The following is a 26915-nucleotide window of genomic DNA, read 5'->3' on the forward strand; positions in this document are numbered from 1 at the left end:
TTGTTTACTTAACACTCTGAGATGTTTCTCAATGACCTTGTTAAGTGCAGTTATAAGTTGAGATTTAGAGCAGTCAGAAAATACCTCATCAGTTACTTCAGAATCTGATTCTGATTCATCGTCTGAGTCTGCATCTGAGTCAGCTGAAGCCATCAGGGCTAGATTTGCCTCTTCTTCTTCCTTAACTTCTTCCTCAGATGATAGCTCTTCAAAAGTAGCCATCAGACTCTTTTTCAATTTGCTCTTGAATTGTTGCTTCTTTGAGCTGTATCTTTTGCTTTTGTCTTTAGCAGACATTTCTGGACAATCAGCAATAAAGTGTCCTGGCTTCTTACAGTTGAAGCAGTTCTTCTGATCATCCTTTTTGCTGACAAAATTTCTGGAGCTGTTACCTCTGAAATTTCTTTTGTTAAATCTGTTCCATTGCTGAAACTTGGTGAATAAAGCAAACTCATCCTCATTCATCTCATCCTCTTGACCATCAGCAGAAGATTCTTCTTCAATATCAAGAAGCTGAGTCTTAAGAGCCTTAGAAGTAGTCCTAGTTGACTGTAAAGCCACTGACTTGGACTTCTTCTTAGTTTCTGAGTCAGCATCCAGAACCATCTCATGGCTTCTGAGATTGCTTATCAGAGCTTCAAGACTCAGAGTCTTGAGATTTTGAGCTTCCTCTATTGCAGTGACCTTGGGTCTCCAAGCAATAGGAAGACTTCTCAGAATCTTCTGAACATGGTCATAGGTGGAATAACTTCTCTTAAGAGCTTTAAGACCAGATACAAGGATTTGAAACCTTGTAAACATAGTCTCAATGTTTTCATCTTGTTGTATAGTGAATAGTTCATATTGCCTTATCAAAAGACTAGCTTTAGCCTCTTGAACCTTTTCATTACCATCATAGGTAGCACACATAGAATCAAAGATAGATTTAGCAGTAGACTTGTTCTCTATTCTGACATAATCCTCATGTCTAATAGCACCAACAACAATGTCCTTTACTCTATGATGCTTAGTGTAGGTTTTTAAGTTAGCTGGTGTGAGTAACTTTCTATGCTCAATGGACAACCTTCCATGTTCATTTAAGTTTTCAAAAGTTACTCCCAGCTCAACCAAATCCCACAACTCATGATCAATAGCAGTAATATTGCTATACAATCTCTCTTTCCACCACTCAAATAATGAAGCATCACCATTGAATATAGGGGCTTTTCTGTTGCCACTATGTTCATGTGATTCATTACTTAAGTAGTCAAAACCAAAAGCATTTCTAGGACCACCACCAGCACCACTGGCCTCACCGGCTTCACCGGTTGTTCTAGTACTACTATCATCTCCTCCAGACATAGTGTTCTCACAAGATCTTTACTGTCTCACTGTTAAGTGAAAGTAACAGACCAGGTGCTCTGATGCCAATTGAAGGTGTGAAAACACAAGAAGGGGGGGGGGGTTGAATTGTGTTTTAGCCAAGTTAAAACTTTTTCAAGTTCTTAACTCAACTTCGTTAGCAGCGGATAAATAACACAAACAAAAGCAAGATAGAGAGAGAGATCACACAAGCAATTTATACTGGTTCCTCTCACAAAACGAGAGTAGTCCAGTCCCCTTGCACTTCCAAGGGATTTCACTATAATCACACAAGATTACACCTGCTCAAGCACACAAGCAAGAGACTTCTCAACAATGCTCAAGCACACAAGCTTAAGACTTCACACTTAAGCACACAAGCTTAAGACTTCACACTTAAGCACACAAGCTTAAGTTTCCTCAAATAATAGTAAAGTAATATAACAATATACAAATGCTCTTAGATGAACCTAAAGAGAGCAAATACAAAGAGTACAGAGTATTTGACTAAAGTGCAAAAACACTTAACAGATGTTCAGAGCTTGTATATCACAGAGTTCAGAGTTTGTTCAGCGCACGTTCAATCCTTAATAATTGTATATATGTTGCAGCTTATCCTTCTAGTATATATATCACCAGAAAAGAGTCGTTGCAAAAAGAACCGTTGGAGTTGATAATCTTTTGTCTTCAAGCAGTCTGTCTTGATGCAGTTTGGTTGTATCTAAAACTAAGAAAGAGTTTCAGGTACTTTGACTACAGCAGAGAAGACTTTCCTTATTCAGCTAACAAAACTGAAGACCACGTTCTCAAGTTAGAACAGACAAACAGAGGGTAGCTGAACTGATCAGGCTTGAAAGGTCCTTTTCTTCATTGGTAGAAGAGTTGACTTGCAAAGGGAATCTTCACAGATATCAAAATGATCTTCAGAGGTTGATGACGCTTTAGTCACTCAAGAAGTTCTGAAGACTTCATCCTCTGAAGGTTGTAACTTCTGAAGTCCAACATCTTCTGAGCGCTTGTGAACTTCTGAATTCACATCCTCTGAACTTCATATGATGCTTATATCTGCGCACTTAAAATAAATTTTTAGTCCTTCCAATTGTTAATTAATACTTTGTTATCATCAAAACCTTTATAGATTTAGGGGCAAACATTTTTAAATCAATTTTGTTCCAACAATATCCAATATCACATATATTCATGAATGCATGTATGTATTTCATGAATTCACTCACAATCATTTTAATTAGCATTAAGCTCTTCCTTTACTAATGTGGAACACTATCCAACATTACTTCTTTATTAAGATAACACTATACCTTAATATCCTTCTTTATTAGAATAACATAATTCTAATATTCTTCTTTATTAAGTTGATTAACACCTTAATATACTTCTTTGACATTTAAACAAACATCATCAACACAATTAACAATTCATCATAATACAATTAATCATGGTTATAAACAATCAGTAGCATTTAAAACCATCAAACAACAGTTCAGGTAATACCCCTACTAACACATAGAACCCCTATTATCACGCAAGAACCCCTACTAGCACATAGAACCCCTACTATCACGCAAGGACCCCTACTAGCACATAGGACCCCTACTATCACGCAAGGACCCCTACTAGCACATAGGACCCCTACTATCAAGCAAGGACCCCTACTAGCACATAGGTCCCCTACTATCATGCAAGGACCCCTACTAGCACATAGAACCCCTACTATCATGCAGATGACTCCTACTAACACAGAGGATAGAAATCTACTCAAAAAAATCCAAGTTTGATGTTCTAGATCCCAAATAAGTTTGTTTTCAAGTGTAACAAACATGTGTAAACACAAAAGGACGGTTCATTTCACCGATCTATCATTTTTACTACGTAAAAGTAGAGATTTACCATTTTTAGCTCAAAAGCTCAAGAACACAACAACTCAAATCAAAACATAACAAATACCCAATTTTAACCCACAAATTCGTTCATACTACATGTTAAAAGTATATTAAACATGTTATGAACATTCTCTATCATTTTCTTTAAGAAAATCACCCAAAAACCCAAACGAAAATGGGGTGGAGAAAGTTCGGGTACGGAGAAATCGATATTCTCCCCTTTCTCGTATCACCCACGAATATGAAATCTCATCTCTTACCTTAGATCGACGAACTCACGAACTTTACTCTTGGATTTCTCCTTGAAGCTCTTGCCCTATCTCTCCTCTTCTCCTCCTTCTCTCTTCTTCCTCTTCAATGTCACAAAATGTGACACTTTCTCTCTCTAAGGGCTATAAATAGCGCCCCCCTCTCATGAGACAATGCCCATTGGGCCTCAAGCCCAATTGCTTGGCCCAATAACACGTGAACTCTCACTACTCGCTTAATAACTAAAGTATTCGATAAATAACTAAAGTTATTAACTTATTTAAAATGCCACATCACCAAATAAATAAACACTTACATAGTGAATAATAAATTTGGGTCGTTACAGGTAAGGTTTGGCCCCCCCATTTGTACTTGTTTTCTTCTTTTTATATATATATATATATATATATATATATATATATATATATATATATATATATATATATATATATATATATATATATATATATATATATATATATATATATATATATATATATATATATATATATATATGAGCACTTGGCAGAAGATTAGGGGTACAAGGGGTGCCAACATAGTTGGGATGTCTTCTATTCTCTTTGATGTTGTTATGCTCTTAGTTCACCTTAAAAAAAAAGAATAAATCAGCAAATTTTATTTTCTTATCCTATCCTGCTGGTAACCCAGCTCAAATTCAGGATAACGATTTTAACTAGAGAGACATGATAGGATAAGCTTCAGGATTAACTTATCATATCATGTTGTGTCACCAAACACTGGATTAAGACAGGATATGAAACAGTTATCCTATCCTGTCTCTTATCATGTGCACCAAACAGACTCTAAAAGAGAGCTAAATCTTAACCGATTTTTGTTTTTATTTTAATCTCTAGAGCATATCTCTTAATTAATATTATTTTGTTTTTAAAACATATCTTCCACAAATATATCATAATTTGTTACAAAAATATATTCTTTTCTAAATAAATGTTAATCAAATAATTAAAATAATTTAAATCCAAATAAAATAAAGAGTTCTATATTTTGGGACGTTACAGTATGCACCAGTAGCAAGGATTGAAACCGTTAGATTAGTTAATGGTATTGCAAATTTGAACAATTGGTCAATACATCAAATGGATGTAAAATGTGCTTTCCTAAATGGCACCCTAAGTGAAGAAGTATTTGTGATGCAACCACCAAGATTTGAAGTGAAGAATCAGATGACAAAGGTTTACAAGTTACACAAAGCTATATATGGGCTTAAGCAGGCTACAAGAGCATGGAATAAAAGAATAGATGGCTATCTGATTGATATAGGATTTGCAAAATGTGTGACAGAGCATAGTGTTTATGTGAAGAGAGATAGCAGAAGAGGTGTGTTAATTCTATGCTTATATGTGGATGATCTATTGATAACTAGTTGTGGTGAAAGGAGCATAGGTGACTTCAAGAAACAAATGATTAATGAGTTTGAAATGACAGACATTGGTGAACTATCATACTTTCTTGGAATAGAATTTTTGAAGTGTAGAAAAGGAATAATGATGCATCAAAAGAAATATGCATAGGAGATTCTAAAGAGATTTGACATGGTAAATTGCAATCATGCAATTACACCATTTGAGCCAAGACTCCAGTTATCCAAAAGTGAAGATGAAGACAATGTGAAATCAACAAAATTCCGAAGCTTGATAGGGTCATTGAGATACTTGTGCAACACTAGGCCTGACTTGGTCTATAGTGTTTCAATTGTGAGTTAGGTTTATGGAGAAGCCTAAAACATCTCATCTTGCTGTAGTAAAGAGAATACTCAAATATGTGAAAGGAACAATATATCTCATCTTGCTACAGTAAAGAGAATATCTCATTGATCTTAACTGTTGATCAGAACAGGTAGATGGTCAGTTGGCAGTCCGTTGAGCAGGTGGTTGACGGCGGGTCGAGAAGTTGATCCACGGAGGGGGGGGGGGGTTGTACCTGCAGGTGCTCCGATGCCAAAGTCAGAGAGAGAAAGAGAGCAATGAGATACTAGAGAGAGAAAGTAAATGAGTGAATGAATAGTGTTACCTTGCTCTCCTGTATAGGAGAGCTTATATAGCCCCCAACGCTGGGCCAAAGGTCCTCTTATTAGGCTGGATCTGTTTGGCCTGCTCGTGATTAGACTGGGGAGCAGACTGGGTATTTTCTACTTGACTATAACGAGCTGCATCAGCTGTCTGCTGCTCTTCATACTATATGTATGCCTGAGATTTGAGGAGCTCATCCAGGGTGCACGGTTTTTCAATGCCGACCGCCATGGCAAAATCACTATTTGGGTGAAGGCCTCGTTGGAGCCGGTATTTTTTCATGTCATCAGTTGTGTCAACTTGTATAACTTCCTTGTTGAACCTTTCAATAAAGTTGCGAAGGGACTCGTTGTCGCCTTGAAAAATGGCGTCCAAGACTGTCTCGGTTTTTGGTTGCTTTCAAGAGGCAGTGAAGTGCCTGCAGAATTGGTCGACCAAATCTCTCCATGAGGAAATAAACTGAGGAGCTAGACTATGGTACTAGGCCATAGCTCCCTTCATCATTTCCCGTGTATGTGAGGTCATCTACATACAAACCGACTATTCCTTGATCAGTTTGCTTGACAAACAAGGTACAGTTTCCTTTATCAGAGTGCTAAAATTTAAAATCCATAAGCCTATAGTATAAAAACTTGTTCACAGTGTGCTAAAATTGGTGTAGGACATGCTAAAAACTCTGGCTATAATGACAGTGTGCTTAAAATTGCACATCAACTTAGGCCCCGTTTGAATTAGCTTATTTTTTAGTTTATACAAACAACTTATGCAATTTTTATGTATTACTCCCTGCGTTTCAAATTACTTACATTTTAGAAGAAAAAAAATAATATTAAGAAAGTGTATTTTTGCACCTTATTTTCCTATTATACATTTATTTTAATTCACCAATATGGATTATTATAAGTTTGTCAAGGTAGTTTATGATAAAATAGCTTGTAAATACAATTTTCACTAGTGTGAACTTATAAAATAGCATAAAACCTAATTTATATTGTATAAGTTGTTTGAATAAGCTCAAAAATAAGCTAATCCAAACGGAGCCTTAATATTGCACAAACTAATAACAAGTGACCGTTAAGGCACTAAAAAGTTGTTAATAATATAACTTGTCTTACATAAAAAAAAAAAAAAAAAAACAGACAGGGACTAAAACCAAAAAATCTAGAACATACATAGACTAATGTCATATTTAAGCAAAAAAAATAAATATAAATTTCCCCAAAAAAAAAACAATAAATTAATTTTCTTGTTTTGCTCTTGCTTTTGTTTCCTTTTATTTTTTTTTATTTTTATTAACTTTTATTTCTTATTTTGGGCAAAGTTTTGTTCCACTATCTTTGTATATAATATGAACATTTGACATAAGATTAGGGCTTACTAGGGAGACAACATAGTTCAGATGCCTACTATTTTCTTTTATGCCATTATGATCTTAGTTAAAAAATAAATAAATATAAATGATAAAATATGATATTGATATTTTTAGTGTGAAATTTATTTTGGAGAAATAATTTAAATATAACTTTATCATCTCTAATTTATTTATTTATTTTACAATAAATAAGCGAAATCTTAACCCTAATAACAATACTTTCGTCTCTTTATAAATGGGTGGTCGGATCTCTTTGACAATAGAAGTAGCGGCGCATCCCCTAATATCATTCATCTCGCTCCCCCCACTCTCTAGATCCATGAGGGAGGAAACAAAACCAAGTTTATGGACTATTGTTCAGGTCTTTATCAAATGGAAACCATTACCATTGTCATATATCTCTGCTCTTTCTCTGACATATCAAAATAAATCTTCAACAACTATGATTATTTTGATTAGATGTGAGCAAAAAGGTAAGCATACAAAAAACACATGATTTTCATCTCAATTTAATTATTGGGCAAATAATATATATTCTCATTCGTATTTATCAATATTTTTGTCGATTTAATTGCTTTTATTTTGAGGATTACGAACTATTTTCAATTTGATCTTGTCATTCTTATCATGATAGCATGGTTTACGGATCTCAGAAAGTAGTAATTATAATTTATAAGGAGTGGTTCTCTATTTTGATTTAGGAGTACATCTTTATACAAATTATGCATTGTAAATATAAATATTTTGACAATTTGATTGGTATATATATATATATATATATATTTGACATTGATAAACTTACTGCATTTCATTATCATATTTTTTGCAGCCAAAATGTGTACCCTCTGGTTGTTGCAGCAAATTAAGAAGAGCCTAATCAATTTGCAATTGCACCGTCAGATGAGCCCAATGAATCTGGAAGATAGTGGTGAAGTTGCTGAAATCACCATCCATTTATATGATTCATTTGCATCATTTTAGTATTTTTATTTTAATTAATGAGTTAAACAATTTCTTTTGATTTTCTTGGTGATCAGGTGTAACAACCCACTCTAATTATTAGAAGAGATAATAGTTAGGATTTAATTGGAAACAAGCAGTAAAACCATTCTTCCATTGAACTACATATAGAACCTATTAGCCTTTTATTTTCTCTCTCAAGCCAACTTCAAATTTACTCCTCTCCCAATATCCAATCACAAACTCCAAACATAAGAAGTAGAGCCCACCTCTCCCTTTAAAGACACACTTGGGATGCACAAAACCCGAAAGCCCAACCCAAACCTCAAAAAACCATTAAATAAAACCGAAACGGATCGGGTTCATATGCAAAACGAGTTCAAAAATCCCAAAACTCGGTTTTGGATTTGCCAACCATGGGTAACCGAACAGACCCGTGTTTAATATTTTATTTTTATTTTTTATTACTAATAATATCTATATGACGTGTTTGTATAACATTCACACAGATTCATTTTATTTTCTCTCTCATTCACACTTTGTTATCCCCAAACCCTAGCAACAGCCGCTGTGCACTCATCCCTTCTTTGTTTTCTCTTTCAAGTTCAAATCCCAAACTTTCTCTTCTAATTTCTTCTACTCTCATTTTTTGTTTGTGAATTATTCTCTATTACTTTGTTCCTCTCCAACAATTTTTGTTTCTACTCCTTGTCTCTCAAAACAACTCTATATATTTGCAGATCTAAATGTTTGTCATTGCTTTTGTTTGTTTATATTTTTTACAGATCCGGATTTTTTAGTTTTGGATCTGTTATTCTATTTTTCTGGAGAAGATTGGTTACTTTGTTTGATTTTGTTTTCCTCATCTTTCTTCTTATTCATGACCCATACAGACCAAACCGAGTGATCTGTCGAACCCGAAAAACCGCAGCCCGAAAAACTGAAATAAAATATGGGTCGATATGGACCTCGTAATAACACATGTGGTTTGGGTCGGATGGACATTTTGGGCCCACACCCACCCATTGTCCACCCATACACACGTACCAGTGTCCTTCATTATTCATTTTCCAAAGTTAGAAAACAACCTTTTACTCTTCTCTCTCACGCAAAAGCTTCAGCAACAACAACAAAATCATTTTACTCCATTTTGGAAGCTTTGAGCCTTGCGTGTGTCTCTACACACATGTTCTTCCATCTTAATCAATCTCCCAAAGAAGAAGCTTCACTCATCTCTTCCCTTGCAGCCATATCCAACAAAGAAAAACCCCAAATTTCCAATCTCTCACAAATAACCCATTTCTAGTCATGCATGTTTGAGATTGTTCTTTAGATTCAAGATTTGAAGTGATGTAATCTAAGTCCTAGCCACTGCATGTGTAGACTCCTCTTGGATTGAGATGTTTGTTCAAAAATCTAAGGTAAGATCAATAACTCCAATTTCATTCCTTTCCTTTCCAATGAAGCCTAAATTCATTCTTAAGTTTATGCTCATTTGGGTTATTTGCATGTGAGCACCTTTTAAGAGTTAGAGAGAAGAATTAGCACTGAATAAGTATGTTAGAGCAGAAGAACATGGGCACAAGATGGAAGCTTGAAGTTTTGATTGGGGATTTTTGAAAAAGTTTGGGTTAAACTCGTATTTTTATGGGCTACGGGTTTGCATTTTGAGCGGCTCAAACGGATGATTATAAGCGTGTGAAACAGTTCGGAATTGCTATCAACTCAGGTGGGTTCCCTTAAGTTCAATTTCACCTTAATAGAGTAGTTCATAGTTTTCCCCAAATATTAAACTATGCATGACAACTTAAGTATGGTTATGTTTAGGATTAAATTAGGATAACTGATTAACTGATTAATTAACCACTTAAATAAGCCCCGCATGTTGAATTGACTGTAATATGTGGAATTTAGTACGAAGTATAATTATATAAGCTGAATTGGACATAAACACTATGTTGAGTTATGCAGGATTCTGTGGTTGAATCGGCTCAACCAGAGCTTGCATTGATCCATAAGTTTCCTTGTGGAGCAAAAATGTGTTTTAAGCACCTCATGAGCCGGTTCATGCCTTGAATGAGGCTGTGCATAAGCGCATAATGTATTTTATTAAAATCTGGGAAATGTTGCATCGGTACAAACGTTGTGTGAACCGGCTTAAGCATGGCCTGGGTGAGTTTGAATTGGTACAAGGCAAACTTGTGTCGATGCATATAAGTCAGATATCTTGCTTTCTTAAAAACTGGATTATATGCATCGGTACATAGAACCCTTGAACCGGTGCAAACAAAATAATTTACTAAAAACCTTTTGGTTTATATATAGGAGGTATAATAACCGTTTTATTTCAACTCAAAATCCTCCATTATGAACATTATTTTATAAAAACTATAAGTGACTAGAATTCCACGATTACGGACTTTCGTACATGTATTAAAATCAGTTAGACAATTGAATCAGGATATTCAGGATTGTTAGAAATACCCTCAGGAAGGTTTTCTTTTCTTTGGGCAGGATAACCATTCAAGATTATGAACATTAGTTACCATGTCATGAGAATCATTTTAGAATCCGAGAAATTTAATAAGAACTGCAAACTGACGTGGAACCCGACGTATATTATTATCGGTAGGACGAGGACTAGGCACTCCGGGACCTGCTTGCCTCGAAGTGACCCTATGCGGATAAAATTGACAAGATAATAATAAGCGGTACACCTTTACTGCTTTATATTATTATCTTATGAAAACTTCTGAATTATGTTAGGATTAGAACTATTAGAAGTTCAGGATCAGGTTATGTTAGAAACTATTAGTTTCAGTTGCCCCGGTGTAAATTCAATAAATTATTTTTGAATTTTAAGGTACTCGGATTTCAATTATTAAATATTCTAGTCAATTTAGTTGGGTTTTTACATCAGGAGGCGTTAAGACGCTTCCCTGGAATTGAAAATGTCTTCTCTAAGCTTTTTTTCTGTTGAAGAGGTCAAAATGGAATATAATCAGTCGAAACCCATACATAGCAATGGAGTTGACCACCAACAATGAAAATTTTAGAGTAAAGTTACATTTATCGAATTCAATCACCAATAAGAAAATAATTTGACCTTATCTAGCATTTGGTGCAAAGAAGAAGTCGTGTTCCAGACACAAGCGAGCCAAATAAGCTGCATAAAGGACCGCCGTGCTCGCTGACCACCTACTGGCTGAATGAACTGAACAAAGTGATCAGGTGAGCTGTTGGCGTCTACCACCATAGAACCAATCCAAGTCCGAACCATCGGGTATAGAGAACCAAAAAAACTGCAAGAAAGAAGTAAATGATGTGTCGATTCAACATCGCTCCATCCAGATACACAATAGCGAGCGTCAGCTGAAATGATTCCTCGAGTAACCAAGTTTTTCTTCATTGGCAACTTATCCCTAAAAAGTCTCCATGAAAGAATCGAAACCTTTAAAGGAACCTGTCTGTGCCATATAAGACCGTGACCGTCATCTAAATTGACCATATCCTGAGAAGTCAATAAATGATACGTGCCACGAACAGAGTAACCGTGATTGGGGACTAGCACCCACTGCCACTTGTCTGAAATATGTTCCTACAAAGAGATAATAGGTAGTAAGGCCTGACACTATCCTAACTTCTCCTCCACCCACAACTGCCTCCTCCAAACCCATGTTTGACTACCAGCCCCCCACCCTAACAAAGACATCTCCGCTACTGAAGCTGCTTTATTCTCCGCTAAGTCAAACATGCCTAAACCTCACCCACAAAAAACTATCCCCTATCCATGGATCAGTCCAAAACAAGGTATCAGACCCATCCCCCACCTTCTTCGAAACACTCTCCCGAAACCACCCTACACCATCAGCACCCTCCAAGATTCTCACAATCTCCCTCCACCACGTAGACCCTCTCCTCTCTCCCTCTTTCACTCTGTCTCCCTCCACCCCATACCTAGTTGCCAGCACTGGAAACCCATTTTCCTAAAAGAGCTAAGTTAAACTCCCTCAATTATCTAACCCCTAACCCTCCATACTCCTTACGTAAATAAATAGTTTTCCAACTGATCCAAGGGATTTTCCAACGATCCTCACTCCCCCCCCCCCCCCCCCCAAGAAAAAATTAATCATAAGGGATTCAATAGAAGAGATTATACCTGAGGGAGCCTTGAAGAAGGACAGAGCATAGACAAGCAGAGATGTTAAGACATACTTGAGTAAGATCAGACGGTCGCCAAAAGAAGGGAAGCAACTCTTCCATCCATATAACATGTTCTTTATACGAGCTATCATCGGTTCCCAAAAAGCCAAATGATGCGGATCATCACCAATCGAAAAACCTAGATTAAGTAAAGACACATTTCCCACTCTACAGCACAGAGCCAATGCGGCCTCATGTAACTAGGAATCAGGGATATTAACCATTACCAGCAAACTCTTGTTGAAATTAACCTTCAAACCCGACATAGAGTCGAACAACACCATGACAGCTTAAAGCGCGTGGACATTCGACCAGGTTTTAGACCCGACCAGCAGCGTATCATCGGCAAACTGAAGGTGTGAGACTGAAACATGATTTTGTTCTCCAACATTACTCTCAACCATAGCTTGCATAATCACATTCAAACCTTCGGCTGTCAGAAGAAAAAGAAAATGAGAAAGTGGATCCCCTTGTCTTAAACCCCTCTCAAGAGGGAACTCATCAGTGGGACTACCGTTAACCAAGATTGACGTTGTCGCCGTGCTAACACATTCTCTAATCCATTTTCGCCACAACATCGAAAAAGACATATGTCCCATAACATCATCCAGATAGCCCGGTCCATCGAATCATAGGCTTTCTCGAAATCCACCTTTAATAACAACAATTCCTTGTTATACCTACGCGCCTCATCAAGCACCTCATTCGCAATGAGGATTCCATCAAGGATTTGCATATCCTTTACGAACTCAGTCTGCGTCTCAGAAATGACACTACCAATAGTCACAGACGATAATGGATGGAAAATTGAAGGTGTAAAAAGAGACATGGCTGATAGATGTGATACGTACTATTCGCATAAAACCGTTGGAACGAAGAAATTGCGATCTGTCAATGAAGTGGTGAATAACTTACTCCTTGAAGGATACCCCAAGTTACATTGCAAGAAGGGAAAATTAAAGGGCAATGAAGTTAAGTATGAAAACAGTAATCTTGAATCGAGGGGAAAAAGGAAGAGAAGAAGGAGAAAATAATGTTAAAGAAGTCTCAAGAAAAAGAAAGAATAATGTTTTTGTAATCGGTTCTTCTTCTTCTTCTCAAAAGACTGAGGATACGTCAATAATTCTAAGAGAAGTCTCATTTGAATCATTAGAAGTTAAAGAAGTTAAAGAAGTCTCAAGAAATCGAAAGAATAGTTTTTTTCTTGGTTCCTCTTCTCAAAAGAACGAGGAGAAGTCAATAATTCTAAGAGAAGTCTCGGCTGAATCATCAGAAGTACAAATTGTCATTCCTTCTAATGATGAAAGATTGGAAGACATGTTAAACAATTGTGCTGATGATAATGATAAATGAATAGTAGTTGTGGACAACAAAATGGACGAAGATTTGGATGAAATTATAGAAGAATTTCCTGAATATGATGATTTAGCAAACCAGTTTTTTAACTAGTTTTCTCAAAAGACCGAGAAGGAGAACAATTACAATAAACATAGTGTTTAGAAATAAACTGGAAAACTAGAGCAAATAAGCACTGAGTGGATCTAAATTTAGTGTTGTTGTTAACCAACAAATAATGAATACATTTATTCATTTAGAATTTCTTGGAAGATCATGATCAGGTGTAGCTCTTTCTCCTTTTTTTTTTTATCGGTTGTAGTTCTATAAATTTAATGATTGAAATTTCATTGTGCTTTTAAATTTAAAAAAAAAATTGTGAAATTTTAAGGTTGAATGCTTTTTATTGTAAAACTATGTTTGGTCGGATAGTCATTGAACAAGAAAAGGTAGAATTAGTTGATTAAAATAGATTCTATTTTCTGGTATGAATCTGAGGTTTTTTAAATTGATTCTATTTTAATCAATTAATTCCACATTTTCTAGTTCAATGACTATCCAACCAAACATAGTTTTACAATAAAAAGCATTCAACCTTAAAAGTTTCACAATTTTTTTAAAAAAAAATTAAAAGCACAATGAAATTTCATTCATTAAATTTATAGAACTACAACCGATCAAAAAAACAAAAAAAAAAAAAAAACAGAAGAAACAACTACAGCTGATCATGATCTTCCATGAAATTCTAAATGAATAAATGTATTTATTATTTGTTGGTTAACAACAAAAAGTAAATTTAGATCCACTCTAGTCCTTATTTGCTCCAGTTTCCAGTTTGTTTCTCAACACTATATTTATTGTAATTGTTCTCCTTCTCGGTCTTTTGAGAAAACTAGTTAAAGAACCGGTTTGCTAAATCATCATATTCAGGAAATTCTTCTATAATTTCATCCAAACTTTTGTCCATTTTGTTGTCCATAGCTACTATGCATTTATCATTATCATCAGCACAATTGTATAACATGTCTTCCAATCTTTCATCATCAGAAGGAATGACAATTTGTACTTCTGATGATTCAGCTGAGACTTCTCTTAGAATTGTTGACTTCTCCTCGTTCTTTTGAGAAGAGGAACCAAGAAAAAAACTATTCTTTCGTTTTCTTGAGACTTCTTTAACTTCTAATGATTCAGGTGAGACTTCTCTTAAAATTATTGACTTCTTCTCAGTCTTTTGAGAAGAAGAACCGATTAGAAAAATACTATTCTTTCTTTTTCTTGAGACTTCTTTAACATTATTTTCTTCTTTTCTTCTCTTCCTTTTTCCACTCGATTCAAGATTATTGTTTTCATCCTTAACTTCATTGCCCTTTATTTTTCCCTTCTTGCAATGTAACTTGGGGTATCCTTCAGGTAGTAAGTGATTCACCACTTCATTGATAGATCGCAATTTCTTCGTTCCAAGGGTTTTATGCGAATAGTACGTATCACATATATCAGACATGTCTCGTTTTACACCTTCAATTTTCCATCCAGTAAGCTTAGAGAAGACATTTTCAATTCCAGGGAAGCGTCTTAACGCCTCATGATCACCAAGAAAATCAAAAGAAATTGTTTAACTCAATAATTGAAATAAAAATACTAAAATGATGCAATTGAATTATATAAATGGATGGCCATTTCAGCAACTTCGCCACCATCTTTCGAACTCATTTGGCTCCATTGGTTACAGACATGTGCCTAATCAAGTGAGAAGAAAACTTGATGACAAAAGTGATGTACTGATTCTGGTGGTTATAAATTGCTTGATCCAATAAATAAGAAAATTATAATAAGTAGAGATGTGATATTTGATGAGATAAAAGAATGGGATTGGTACCAAAATGAAAGAAAATACCATGTCACAATTGCTTTTGAAGAATCTGACAGCAGTGACTTGCAGCACAAGCAAGCAGAAAATAGAAGATCAAGTAGAACAAGAAGCATGCCAGCAAGGCTACGAGAATGTGAGATAACTCCAGATGATGGAGTTACAAATGAAGCTGAACTTGTCCATTTTATCTTTCTAGTTGATGTTGAACCAGTGAATGTGATTGAAGCATTGAAAGATCCAAAATGGACTAGTGCCATGGAGGAAGAGCTGGAATCCATAGAGAAAAATGGAACTTAGTCTTTACCTGATTTACCACCAAATAAGAAGGCTATTGTTGTGAAGTGGGTGTACAAAACCAAAATGAGTACTTAAGGTGAAATAACAAGGCATAAAGCCAGATTAGTGGCAAATGGTTTTCTTCAAAAGGAAGGCATTGACTATGATGAAGTGTATGTGTAACGACCCGAATTTTTAAAAGTTAAATAACTAAAAAGAAAGACTTTATTTCCTTAAAAAGTATGACTAAATTTTTATTTTTATAAAGTAGAATAACTATCAGAGTTTACGAGTAATAAAAAATTATAGACTCTAGGACTCCTTCCCAAGTATCACAATCAGAGCGGGCTTCTCGAACTCGAAAAACTCGACAACCTGTAAATACTGCGATTTCACAATCGCAGGGCCAAGCCGGACAACACAACATCAAATGGGTGAGAATATATTCACACAAGATAGCGGTATATTAACACAACAAGAATAGGGAATAAAAAACATAAACACATAAAAGAGTTGAGGCACTCCTGGACCAAAACACAATTTAGCATATATGAGGACACCGACTAAATAGACAAGCACGTCAGTTAGCAAATAGCTAATTAAAAACACAACAAGACTCAGAATGCAAATTCATGGCTTCCCAACGTAATTTCATCACCGATTAATTCGTCATCGATTAAGCTCATCGCCGATTAAACTCAACACCAAATAATATCAATTTTATAGTACTCACAATTCTCAATAATAGACTGAAACGAGACACTAGTAAACTGCCTTATATAGTTGTTTTCTCTATATGATATACCAGCGATAGAAATTGGCAAAATCCATTTAAATTCAAGTTTGACAGTATATGTACTAACATATAACTAACTTATATAAGTTCACAACAATAACAATATGTGTATAAGCCGAATCATGAAGATAGAAATTAATATATGATAAAATCACCATATACACCATAGTTACCACACCCCTTACAAGATCGAAAACACCAGAAGGCAGTACGTAACACAACAAAATATGAATTTTAAAAACAAATTATAATCAAAGGGGTTCATTAATGAAGGAGGGCCCTATACGTGAACTCACTCACCCACTTACCTTAGATTTTTGCAGAATTTCTTTAAGCTCAACGAATTCCTATCATCGATGCCCTTGCTTACTTGCTCTCTTTTCGCTTCACTGCTCTCTTATGAATATTTTTAGTTAATCCAATTTGTGTCTCAAGTCTCTCTATTTATAAGGGAATGTCTTCTATGTTACTTTCTCTCCAAGGTAGAATATCTCTCCTGATTTGTTTCTATCATAAAATCCTAAGGGCTTGTTTGGTATGCAGGATAGGATATACAACAGAATAATAATAGGATAGGATATCAGCAGGATAACAATTATCCTTAGTTATCCTATCTTGTGTTTGGTAAAATACATACTTGCTCATACCAATATGATAAAATATATAACATATTTAAATGACAAAATTACACTTGTAAAACAATTGTTTTTTTTTTTAAATTATATTGTAATACTTTGAATTTTATAAATAAAAATATAAATAAGTAATTGATGACAGCAAATTATATGACGTTTTTAGTAATAGATTAGAGTAGTTTTTATAGTAATTAAAGACCAAAAGCAAGCAAAAAAGGGCAAAAATGGAATAAAGCAGCGCACCATCGTACCCACTATCACACCCTAAATTTTGCCCACTCTTTTTCATCTGACTTTTTTATCATTTAAATTAGGCAAAATTACATTGAAGGTCCTTTATCTTATTTTTTGTAACACTTTGGTCCTTTATCTTTTTTTGTAACACTTTGGTCCTTTATCTTTTTTTTGTAACACTATGGTCCTTTATTATTTTTTATTTGTAACATTTAAGTCCTTTATTTTTTATAAATAAATAAGATAATGACCAAAGTGTTACAAAAAAAAGGACTAAAGTGTTACAAATAAAAAAGATAAAGGACCAAAGTGTTACAAATAAAAGATAAAGGACCAAATTGTTACAAAAAAAATATAAAAGACCAAAGTGTTACAAAAAAATAAGATAAATGACCTGTAGTGTAATTTTGTCTTTAAATTAACATCTATGTTTATACAGTGTATTTAATCAAAGTTAATTTAATTAATAAAAAAGTCAAATATCTTTTCTTGTATTATTATTATTATTAAAACAAAACAAAAAAAAAATATAATAAAAAGAGAAGCAACGTTGTTGCTTTCCTCTTCTCCCCTTTCAATTTTTTTTTTTTCTTTCTTTTCATTATTAGTATTATTTATTATAGTTATTGTTATTATAAAAAAATGAAAAAAAAAGAAACTGAGCAACACAGCAGCAATAGTGCGGCGCCTCCCATTCACTTTGCTATCATTCTAACTACACAAATTCAACACAGCTCTAGGGTAATTTTTGCCAGGTGTCAATCTCACAGCCTCCCTCATCAAATCATTGCTGGACAAAATGACAAAAAGTTTACTTCTTATGGCCAATGTTTTGAATTGTTTTTCCCTCCTCTTCTGTTCTGTTTGGGCCAAATACATTGAGTCCAACACAATCCAGCCCAGCAAAGCCCAATCCATGAAAGAAGAAAGGCTTCACGCCAAACAAAAAACCAGAGAAGCAAGAATACCTTCCTTGAGCTGTACCTTTCACGTATTGCAGATTTTACAGGCTAGAATCCAAAAACCTCAATTAGGTTGGAATCAATTTCAAATTTCAAATTCTCCCTCTCTTCAATATCATAACTCACTTTCTTTCTCATGGATTTCAATTCTTCAGCTCTCTCTCATCCTCTCCGATATCTTCACCACCACCAACACCTTCGCCGCCGTCACTTTCATCGCCCTCCATTGGCTTCTTCAAATAGAAAGGTTTCAACTTGCTTCTTAATCCCTTCCTTATTTCATGATTTGATTTCATATTCTAATATAGATTTTCAATTTTCCCCTTCTGAGTTAGGTTTGATTTTAGTTTTTGTGAATATTCTAATCTGATTTGAGTAGTATTTAGTTGCTTCTTCATTTCTCACATAGTTTGTTTTTTTATTTTTATGTCCAATTAGAGACTGCTACTCATGAATTTGAGGAAAAAGGTATATCATTCATCAATATTAGTTTTTTTTGGGTAGAGACATCAGTATTAGCATTAAATTGATGAAATTGGAGGTAGATATTCTCTCTCCCTAATTTTCATGATTTTTTTTTTCTGGAAATTTTGTCTTTGAAAGTAGCAATGTTTTGTGTTTATTTTTCTAGAAAATAATACAATTTGGATACATTAGGTTTTATTGTTTATTATGATGATATTGTTTTTTTAAATGCAGAGATTTTGTTGATTTTCAAAGTTGGAAGGCAGACAAACAGGGGTAAGAGCTTAATTTTTTTGCTAATGATAATTATTTTCATGTTTCTTCATCAAATTGTAGTTTCAATTCATATCATTTATGAATTTTGCAAATCTATCTTTGTACTTTAAATCTATTTTCAGGCTCAGGTTTAGTGGTGTTTTTTACATTTTTCTTTGTTTCGTGGATTTGGTATTTTCCTTCAGTTATCATACTTTCCTTTCCTCTTTATGCAGGTTACACAATTTAAGAAGAGTTTAAACACTGTGAACTCTGGCGGTGAAGAGGTATTTTGGTTATGCAACTACTAACATTATGTTGTTTGTATTTCTTTGACTTTATGCATTTTTTCTTTGACATCATGAAGTCTTTTTTAGTTGTGGTAATTCTTATCATTATCTGTTTCTGGACATGGTAGACTCAGACTTGATGGTGCTAGCTCTATTTTTAACATTTCGATACTCACTGGCTGTTCCTATTTATCATTAGAAAAAACTTTAACGAGATTCTATTAGGATTTTTTATTATGTTGATCATATCACCATTAAAATTTATTGAATCCTTATCCCACTTATCTATTTTTGAAGTTTAAACCTCTAATGAATTTTAATGGCGAGATGATGAACATAACCCTCTCATGTTTGATTCAAACATGAGGGGATCCAAATCCATTCTATTATATCTTCTCTTATGGGTTTAAGTTTGATAGTCTTTTAAAGCTCACTGTTCTTGCTTCTAACAATAAGAAGACACTGATGCATTATCTTTGCATCTTATGAGTTACTGAGTATCAATTGCCATAAACAAATATATCATGTGATTGCTAACCCTTTTTTGTGCAGTGACAAACAGGGAGTCTTTAAATAGTCACCAATAGTATGAATTCAAGACACTAAATTTAAGGTATAGCAACATATTTGTTACCAACTTTTTCTTTACCTTTTTAGACTGTGAATTTACCTTTTGTGTCTATCTATTTTTTGCTAACCCTAAAACTGTGAAGCTAGATAGGTTGAAACAAAAGGGTAAGTGAGGAAAGTTTAATCAACTTTGTGGTTTATTGATGAGTTTTTTTTTTAATCCCAATTTTGAATCCCAGTTTTTTTTTTTTTTTGATAATTTGAATCTCAGTTAATGCCTTAGACTCAATGAAATGTGTGGCTGCTGTAAAAAGGAAAGGAGAAGTGCAAGAAGACGATATTTACATTAAGTTTCTCACTTCCTTTTCATTGATGAAGAAAGAGGTAGTACATTAAGCTATCTTCCATAAATTAATTTATTATTGCCATCTATCTTTTATATTTGTTCATCATCCTAAAAACTACAGACTTATATATCAATGCATACAAAATAAAATCAATTAGCCGTTTGACTATAAATTTACTTGAACATGTACTTATGATTGTATTTTATGCTATTAGGTGAGTGAAGATCCATTCATCTTGCTTCTTGCAAAGGTAGTAGAAATTTTATGTATTTTGATTGTCTTAATTTAATTTTGTTCCCGGTTGATTTGGAAGAAGCAGAACAGTGGATAGTATAATGGGTTGTTAGCTTTTTCATGTATAAGACTTGGTTTTGGAGTTTTTCATTAGTTTGGTTTTGGAGTTCTATAGTTTGATTTTGGAAAATTGGATAGAAGCAATGCTTGGGCAGTTGGTAATCCTATAGTTTTGATGCTTTTAAGCAGTTTTGGTTCAATCATTTAATCAATTTCTTTAAAAAAATTAGTTACATTGTTTCATTTTGGTTTCTCTTTTTTGAAAGGTAATTATTTTGTTCTATTCTAATTTATAGGATTAGGAGATTATGTTCTCAACGGTAGATGGAAGATATTCACATTTCAATATCTCAGCAGTTGGAGCAATTGCAATATGTTGTGTTAATGGCTCTATTTTTTCTCTTTTAGTGGATATAGTAGATAAGATCAAAGAATACATAGTTTTGAGTTTTCTCTTTTGTTAGATATCAATTTAGTTTAGATAAGATCAAAGAATACATAGTATGAGTTTTATCTTTTGTTAGAAATCAGTTTATCCTTATCTTCGTTACTTTTTAAAAACAAAATTATCTGATATCCTCTCTCTCTATTACTTTCTATTGTGTTTGTCATATTATCTCCATCCTAAATTTGTTTGTTGGATTTCTCTCCCAGACATTTTTAACACATTCATTTTTTTGAAGGGCGAGTAACGAGAATGAAGTTGGAAAGTTGCTATTAACTATTATTGAGAGAATGTAGCAAGGTTAGCAATGCCATGATGAAGGAGTGGCTTGCCATGTTTTCCCTTAGCATTCTGATTTACAAGGTTAGTCCTTCTCTTCACTCCATTTTTTTTCTTAACTGAACATGAACCTTAAGTGTCTCATTCTTAGAAGGCTTTGTTGGTTCACTATCCCTTTAAATATGTCAAGCCATAACAATTTGGTTTATAATATAAATTAGGAAGGTACTTAATTGAACATGAACCTTAGAAGTCTCATTCTTAGAATTTTATCTGATTCATCCAAAAAAATTATTGTGATATGAAAATGTTCATATTTCCATCTTTTGTTGTTGTGTTTATGGGTCTTTATTCTTCTCTTAGGAATACAATGAAGTAGAAGAGAATGAGAGAGTGAATAGTGCTTAGTGAACGATAGATCTCAATAGTCACATTTTTTTTCTTTAGGTATTGTTTTCAGTTTATTAGTTCTTGGTTTCAGTAAATAAATCTCATGTTACTTAAATGCATTAGTCACCTATTGTCTTTTTGTTCTATTTGGTTTTTATTTTTGTTTATGATTATATATACACACATGTTCCCTCTTCAATTCAAAATTCAAATTTGTTCAATTACCTCTTTCCCTTCTATATCTCACCGAGTTAAATATTGGATGGCCTATGTGAGGTTCGAATTCCTTCTCTTGCAAAATTTCAGCTCATTGTGTCTAATTTAATGTTTCCTTTTACTTTGTAAATTTGTAAACCTGATTTTGTTTCTAAAACTTTTGCGAGGTTCAACAGTTGTTGATGTCTTTCAAGATCTATTGGTTAAAATGTATTCAAGCTGAAGGGAAATATGGGAATAGCTTTCAATATCAACAAGCTTGAAATTTATTATTTTGTTCATCTTGACAACGGGACTGCGACCTTAAAGAGTGATTTTAGGTGAGCAAATTTGGCCCTTATCATTGTTTTCTGTTTTGTATTAAGATTAAGATTTTGGCTGCCTTTTGTTAATCACTACTGAAACGCTAATTTTTGCAATTTTAGGTAACACATGAAGTATGAGATTAAATACGTCAGGACTTTATATCCAATACCAAGTAATTAGTGCACATAATGTGCCATTCTCTTGATATGGTACCATTCTCCAACTACAAGGAAACTCTAGAGTTTGTGGAAGATTAGCTAAAGCCTGAGTGCAACTAGGATAGAGTTATCTCAATTTCTATTGTATCGTGTACTATTAAAAGTATGTACACTATCGTGTACTATTAAAAGTATGTACACTGCATTTTTTATTTGTATATTGTCTCAACTTATATATTAATTACATAGAGATTAAGCACATTCTATTGGTGTTGTCTTATTTTTCACCCTTTCCTTTATAGTGCACGATTCAAAAGCACCCAATAAAGTTTAATCAATGGAGAGCTTTATGAGGCAGACTAATATATAAGTTCAAAAAACATTTATGTGAGTGGTTTTTGTACTACATTTATCTTTTTAAGGTGCTCCTAATGATCTACTATCATGAGAGACTGGATTCATTCATAAATATAAGATATAATTTATTATTTATTATTTGTTCAAGTGAATATTCAAGTGCCTACGCGTTTAATTAAAGAACCAAACTAAGTATTATTAATGCTTGCCTATGACATTTTATGTGGATGTTAGAATGCTGCATAATTATGCAGAAAAAGAGTTCATCGAGTTTGCTATCAATATAGAGACATGTAGACTCAAATTTTGTACTTTGATATTAGTAAAATAAGAATACTAGGGATTGGCCGGAGAAAAAGAATGATGACTTAGCTTGCTTATAGCATCAAAATTGAGGGGTGAAAACTAAGAAACATTAACTTTCCATTTGATTAAATATATTTATATTTACTATATGTTTTCAGTTAGTCGTTAGTCTTAAGGGTAACTAAAAATATGTCATTAAATTGAGGAGGAACAACTAATAGTTAAATATTCAATTATTATAATACGGGAGGCTATAGTATAAACTATTGATATTATATATATATATATATAAGTAAATCATTAATCAAGTAATTTGTTCCTCTATTCCGTGTCATTTCTTTGTATGGTTAATAGTTAAAATTTTTGACACTCTTTATTGTTCAATTCTTATAACACGGGAGGCTATAGTATAGACTATTGTTCAATTTGTGTCACTCTTTATTGTTCAATTATTATAACACGGGAGACTATAGTATAGACTATTGATAAGGTAAATGAATGAGGGTCACTTGAAGGGAAGGCGTCCCGAAAGGGTTATGTTTATGCATATATATTATGTTTATAATGTTAGGACAAATTTTGTATTATATTTTGCTCATAATATAGTTGTATTATGTCAATTGACATTTATCTAACTATTTTATTAATTTAAATTATAAATAATGTTAGGACGAATTTTGTGTTATATTTTTGCTTATAATATAGTTGTATTATGTTAATTGACATTTATCTAACTATTTTCTGGATACTCTTAAGTTATTGTTTGTTTGATGATTTAGGTTTTAACTATAACAATAATTATATTATTATATGTCTTTTTTATATGGTTGTGTTATATTAACAACCAATTGTTTAAGTGTTGTATATAATCAGATAATACAATCGTCCTCGCCCGTGCGTTGCACGGGTTCCTAACTAGTTTTCTCACAAAAGAGCCTTAGCTACACTTAATCATGAAGGTGAATCTCTCTTTCCAATCCCAATTTTTCCACAAAGAAACAAACAAAACAGTATTGTGCATATATTGTGGGATTTAGTCTAGCCAGAAGATCTTCAGCACACAATTTGCAGGTTGATTTTTCTTTGATGCATTAAAAGCATAGCCATTTTTTCTTCTGATTTGCAAGGCTATGGTGTAGCCTTTCGGTGCAGAAAATTGGAGTTTGACAAGAGGCAGATTGGGTGCAGGTTTCATACACTGTTGTGCTTGACTTTTGATGAATTTGAATTGCATTTTGTTCAAACTCCTCTGATTGATTTCTTCTATAAATAGAGGGTAATGGCATTGAGTTTGTGAGAGGCATTGAGTTTGTGAGAGAGAAAATAGAAATAACACAATTGCAACCAAAGTTCTAACATAGAGAAAATTTGAGAGGAGAGAAAATCAGTAATATCAACACACCACCACTTCCATCATCACGGCCACTATATTCCAACCACCATAACCAACACTTTCATTTTCTAGCAATCATCACCACAAAAAGCACATAAAAGGAACTGAAGAGAAAACAGAACATATCTAAGGTTTTTACTGACTTCAAGTTTTTTTATCTATTTTATTTTATTTTATACTTTTGGTATTGGATTTGTGTTTAGAAGTGGTAAAAAGTAATAAGAAAGTAATTTGGGGTTCCGGCGCGGTGGCACCGCTACCGCGCAGCTGCCGGAATTTGGGTTGGTATGAACACCAAATGAAGAACACAACCGTGTTCTTGAGTGAGAGGAGAGATTTTTGTGAAGAGTGGGTTTATATACCCATAGAGATCCTGTGTGCACGTGTCCACTACGGCAACACCGTAACCCTTTGACCGTAGCCGCTGATCTTCATCAGATGGCATAGATCCCCCTTTTCCTTTTTAGTTTACTTAGTTATTTAATTCATTTTTATTTGATTATTTTTGTTTATATAGTTATGTGTTCAAACTCAAAAATATAAAAAAAAATGTCCAAAAAAATAAAAAATAAAATACAAAAATATTTATTTTCTTTTAAATCAATGCACATCAAATAGTTTTCAAAATAAACTCGAATGAAAAAGGTTTGGTCTGGTGTATATCTTTCCATTTCCCCGATTATTTGAACTCTTGGCGTATGACTCGTAGTTCAAATAGTTGTCATTCTCTAAAAATATCTTTTTCTAACATTAAAAAAAAAATATAAATGAATTCAACACATCAAATCAATTTTTGCCTTCGCGCAATCAAAAATAAAATAAAAGCAATTATCTTTTCAAAAACGAAGGATGTTTTATCAGTTCTGACGTGATACAAACAACGCTCAAGTCTCCCACACGCGAGCATACAAGCATACGTTTAACCACTAAAGAATGTGACTTAAACATTGTTCGCTAAAAACAACCAACACCCAAGCATTTTTCTACCCGAGAACTACGAAAGCTTTGAATTTCCCATCGCACTCGGGAATACGTAGGAGCAAGATTCAACTCTTGTCAAGCCAAATAATAAAATAATATTTTTTCCCCTTTTTTTGTATATAGATGAATAAAGACGCAATACGTAAATAAAAGCAAAACATTAATAAAAAAGCATGTAAACAAATTAAAAAAACACTTTTTGACCCTAAGCTAATAAGAAGGTTCCCGTTGAGTACAACGGATGTGAGGGGTGCTAATACCTTCCCCTTGCATAATCGACTCCCGAACCTGACATTGGTTACGATGACCGTGTCTTAGCCCTTTTTTAGGTTTTATCGATATTTTCCTTTTCCTTAGGGAATAAATAAAGTTCGGTGGCGACTCTGTGTTTCATTTCGCGCGTAATCACGCTCGGGCGTTTTTCGCGGCGCGACACCCAGGATGAGTCTCCGCGTGGCGCGATGAGAAGACGGATAAAATTGAAGAAAATCTGCTGAAAATCTTTACCATCTTGGCACGATGGCTTGTCATCGTGGCACGATGATGACTTGAAAAATAAGCAGAAAATCCTGATCAAATCTTCCAGCGCACCACGATAGGATCCATCGTGGCCACGATGAAGCGGAATTACACGCCATCGTGGCCACGATGGATGCGCAGAAAAAGCCCAAACCCAGCTGTAAAACTATAAATAGAGCCTCCTTCCTCGACTATTCTTCATTCACAAACATTCCAAAATGTTCAATACTTTGAATATTCACTCTAGAGTAGGAGAACTCTAAGGAGAGGCAAGGAGGCCAAGAACTCCAAGGCCAATAAGGTTCTTTTCTTTCTGTCTTTATAATTTATTTTTCCTAGGTTATGTGGAGTCGAGAAACTCCCTTACGAATGCTTGGTTGTACTATTTATATTAGTAATTTATATAAATTCAGTTATTTCTATTTTAAATTCTTTCAATTGTCTGGTATTAGTTATTTTAATCTTGATCACATTAGAATAAAATCTAAGGACCTAGTGGATATCGCATAGGAAACGATGAGACCAAAGTTTTAACGAAAAAGTGGAGTTCTGGATCATGGTGTCTAAATAAAGTAAGGGTAACCTTTAACTAGGCTCTGTAGAAGCTAGTAATAGAAATAGGCACAGATAATAAATACATCGCACCTATTTTCAATAGTCTAAATCCTAGAAGAGGGAAATAATTGAGCAACCAAGCAGGAGTAAGAGAGGGATCGGACCACACTTAACCACGTCGTGTGGTCACACACACCCTTTTATTTTTCAGCTATTTATTTTCTGTCATTTATTTCCTGTATTTACTAAAGTACCCGCAAAGATACATTATTAAACAAACATAGCGAAGTCAACTATCCATGTGGAGAACGATAAACTTATCACTTTATTACTTGAGAGCGATTCTGTGCACTTACAGAACCGACCGTCAAGATTACCCTTGTAAAACAATTGTTATTTTTTAAATATTATATTGTAATACTTTGAATTTTATAAATAAAAATATAAATAAGTAATCAAATAACTTTAAATTTTAAATAAAAATCATGAGAAAATAAACAAATTAAGTTTTTTATATGAATCATGATCAAATAAATAGCTATATTATACATGTTAGATAAGCTAAATAAATATATGATATATTTCATATGTAAATAATAAACTA

At 33.8% G+C, this 26915-nt stretch overlaps 1 long non-coding RNA gene across 7 annotated transcripts; it reads left to right on the top strand.

The window, feature by feature from the left end:
* The first annotated feature begins 8370 nt into the window (after positions 1-8370).
* On the top strand, positions 8371-22550 carry LOC123883842. Of its 7 annotated transcripts, none has more exons than XR_006800478.1 (11): positions 17864-18257; positions 18341-18432; positions 18624-18726; positions 18885-18926; positions 19142-19192; positions 19748-19808; positions 20037-20149; positions 20327-20362; positions 21090-21214; positions 21913-22056; positions 22162-22550. It is a non-coding gene; the product is annotated as an uncharacterized LOC123883842 (long non-coding RNA). The 7 variants fall into 7 exon arrangements; XR_006800479.1 differs by having other exon boundaries at positions 17869-18257; positions 18624-18653; XR_006800481.1 differs by lacking the exons at positions 17864-18257; positions 18341-18432; positions 18624-18726 and adding exons at positions 8374-9295; positions 9401-9603.
* The last annotated feature ends 4365 nt before the right edge of the window (positions 22551-26915 follow it).

Source organism: Trifolium pratense, linkage group LG5 (genome assembly GCF_020283565.1).
Source record: "Trifolium pratense cultivar HEN17-A07 linkage group LG5, ARS_RC_1.1, whole genome shotgun sequence".
In the NCBI taxonomy this organism is placed as follows: Eukaryota; Viridiplantae; Streptophyta; class Magnoliopsida; order Fabales; family Fabaceae; genus Trifolium; species Trifolium pratense.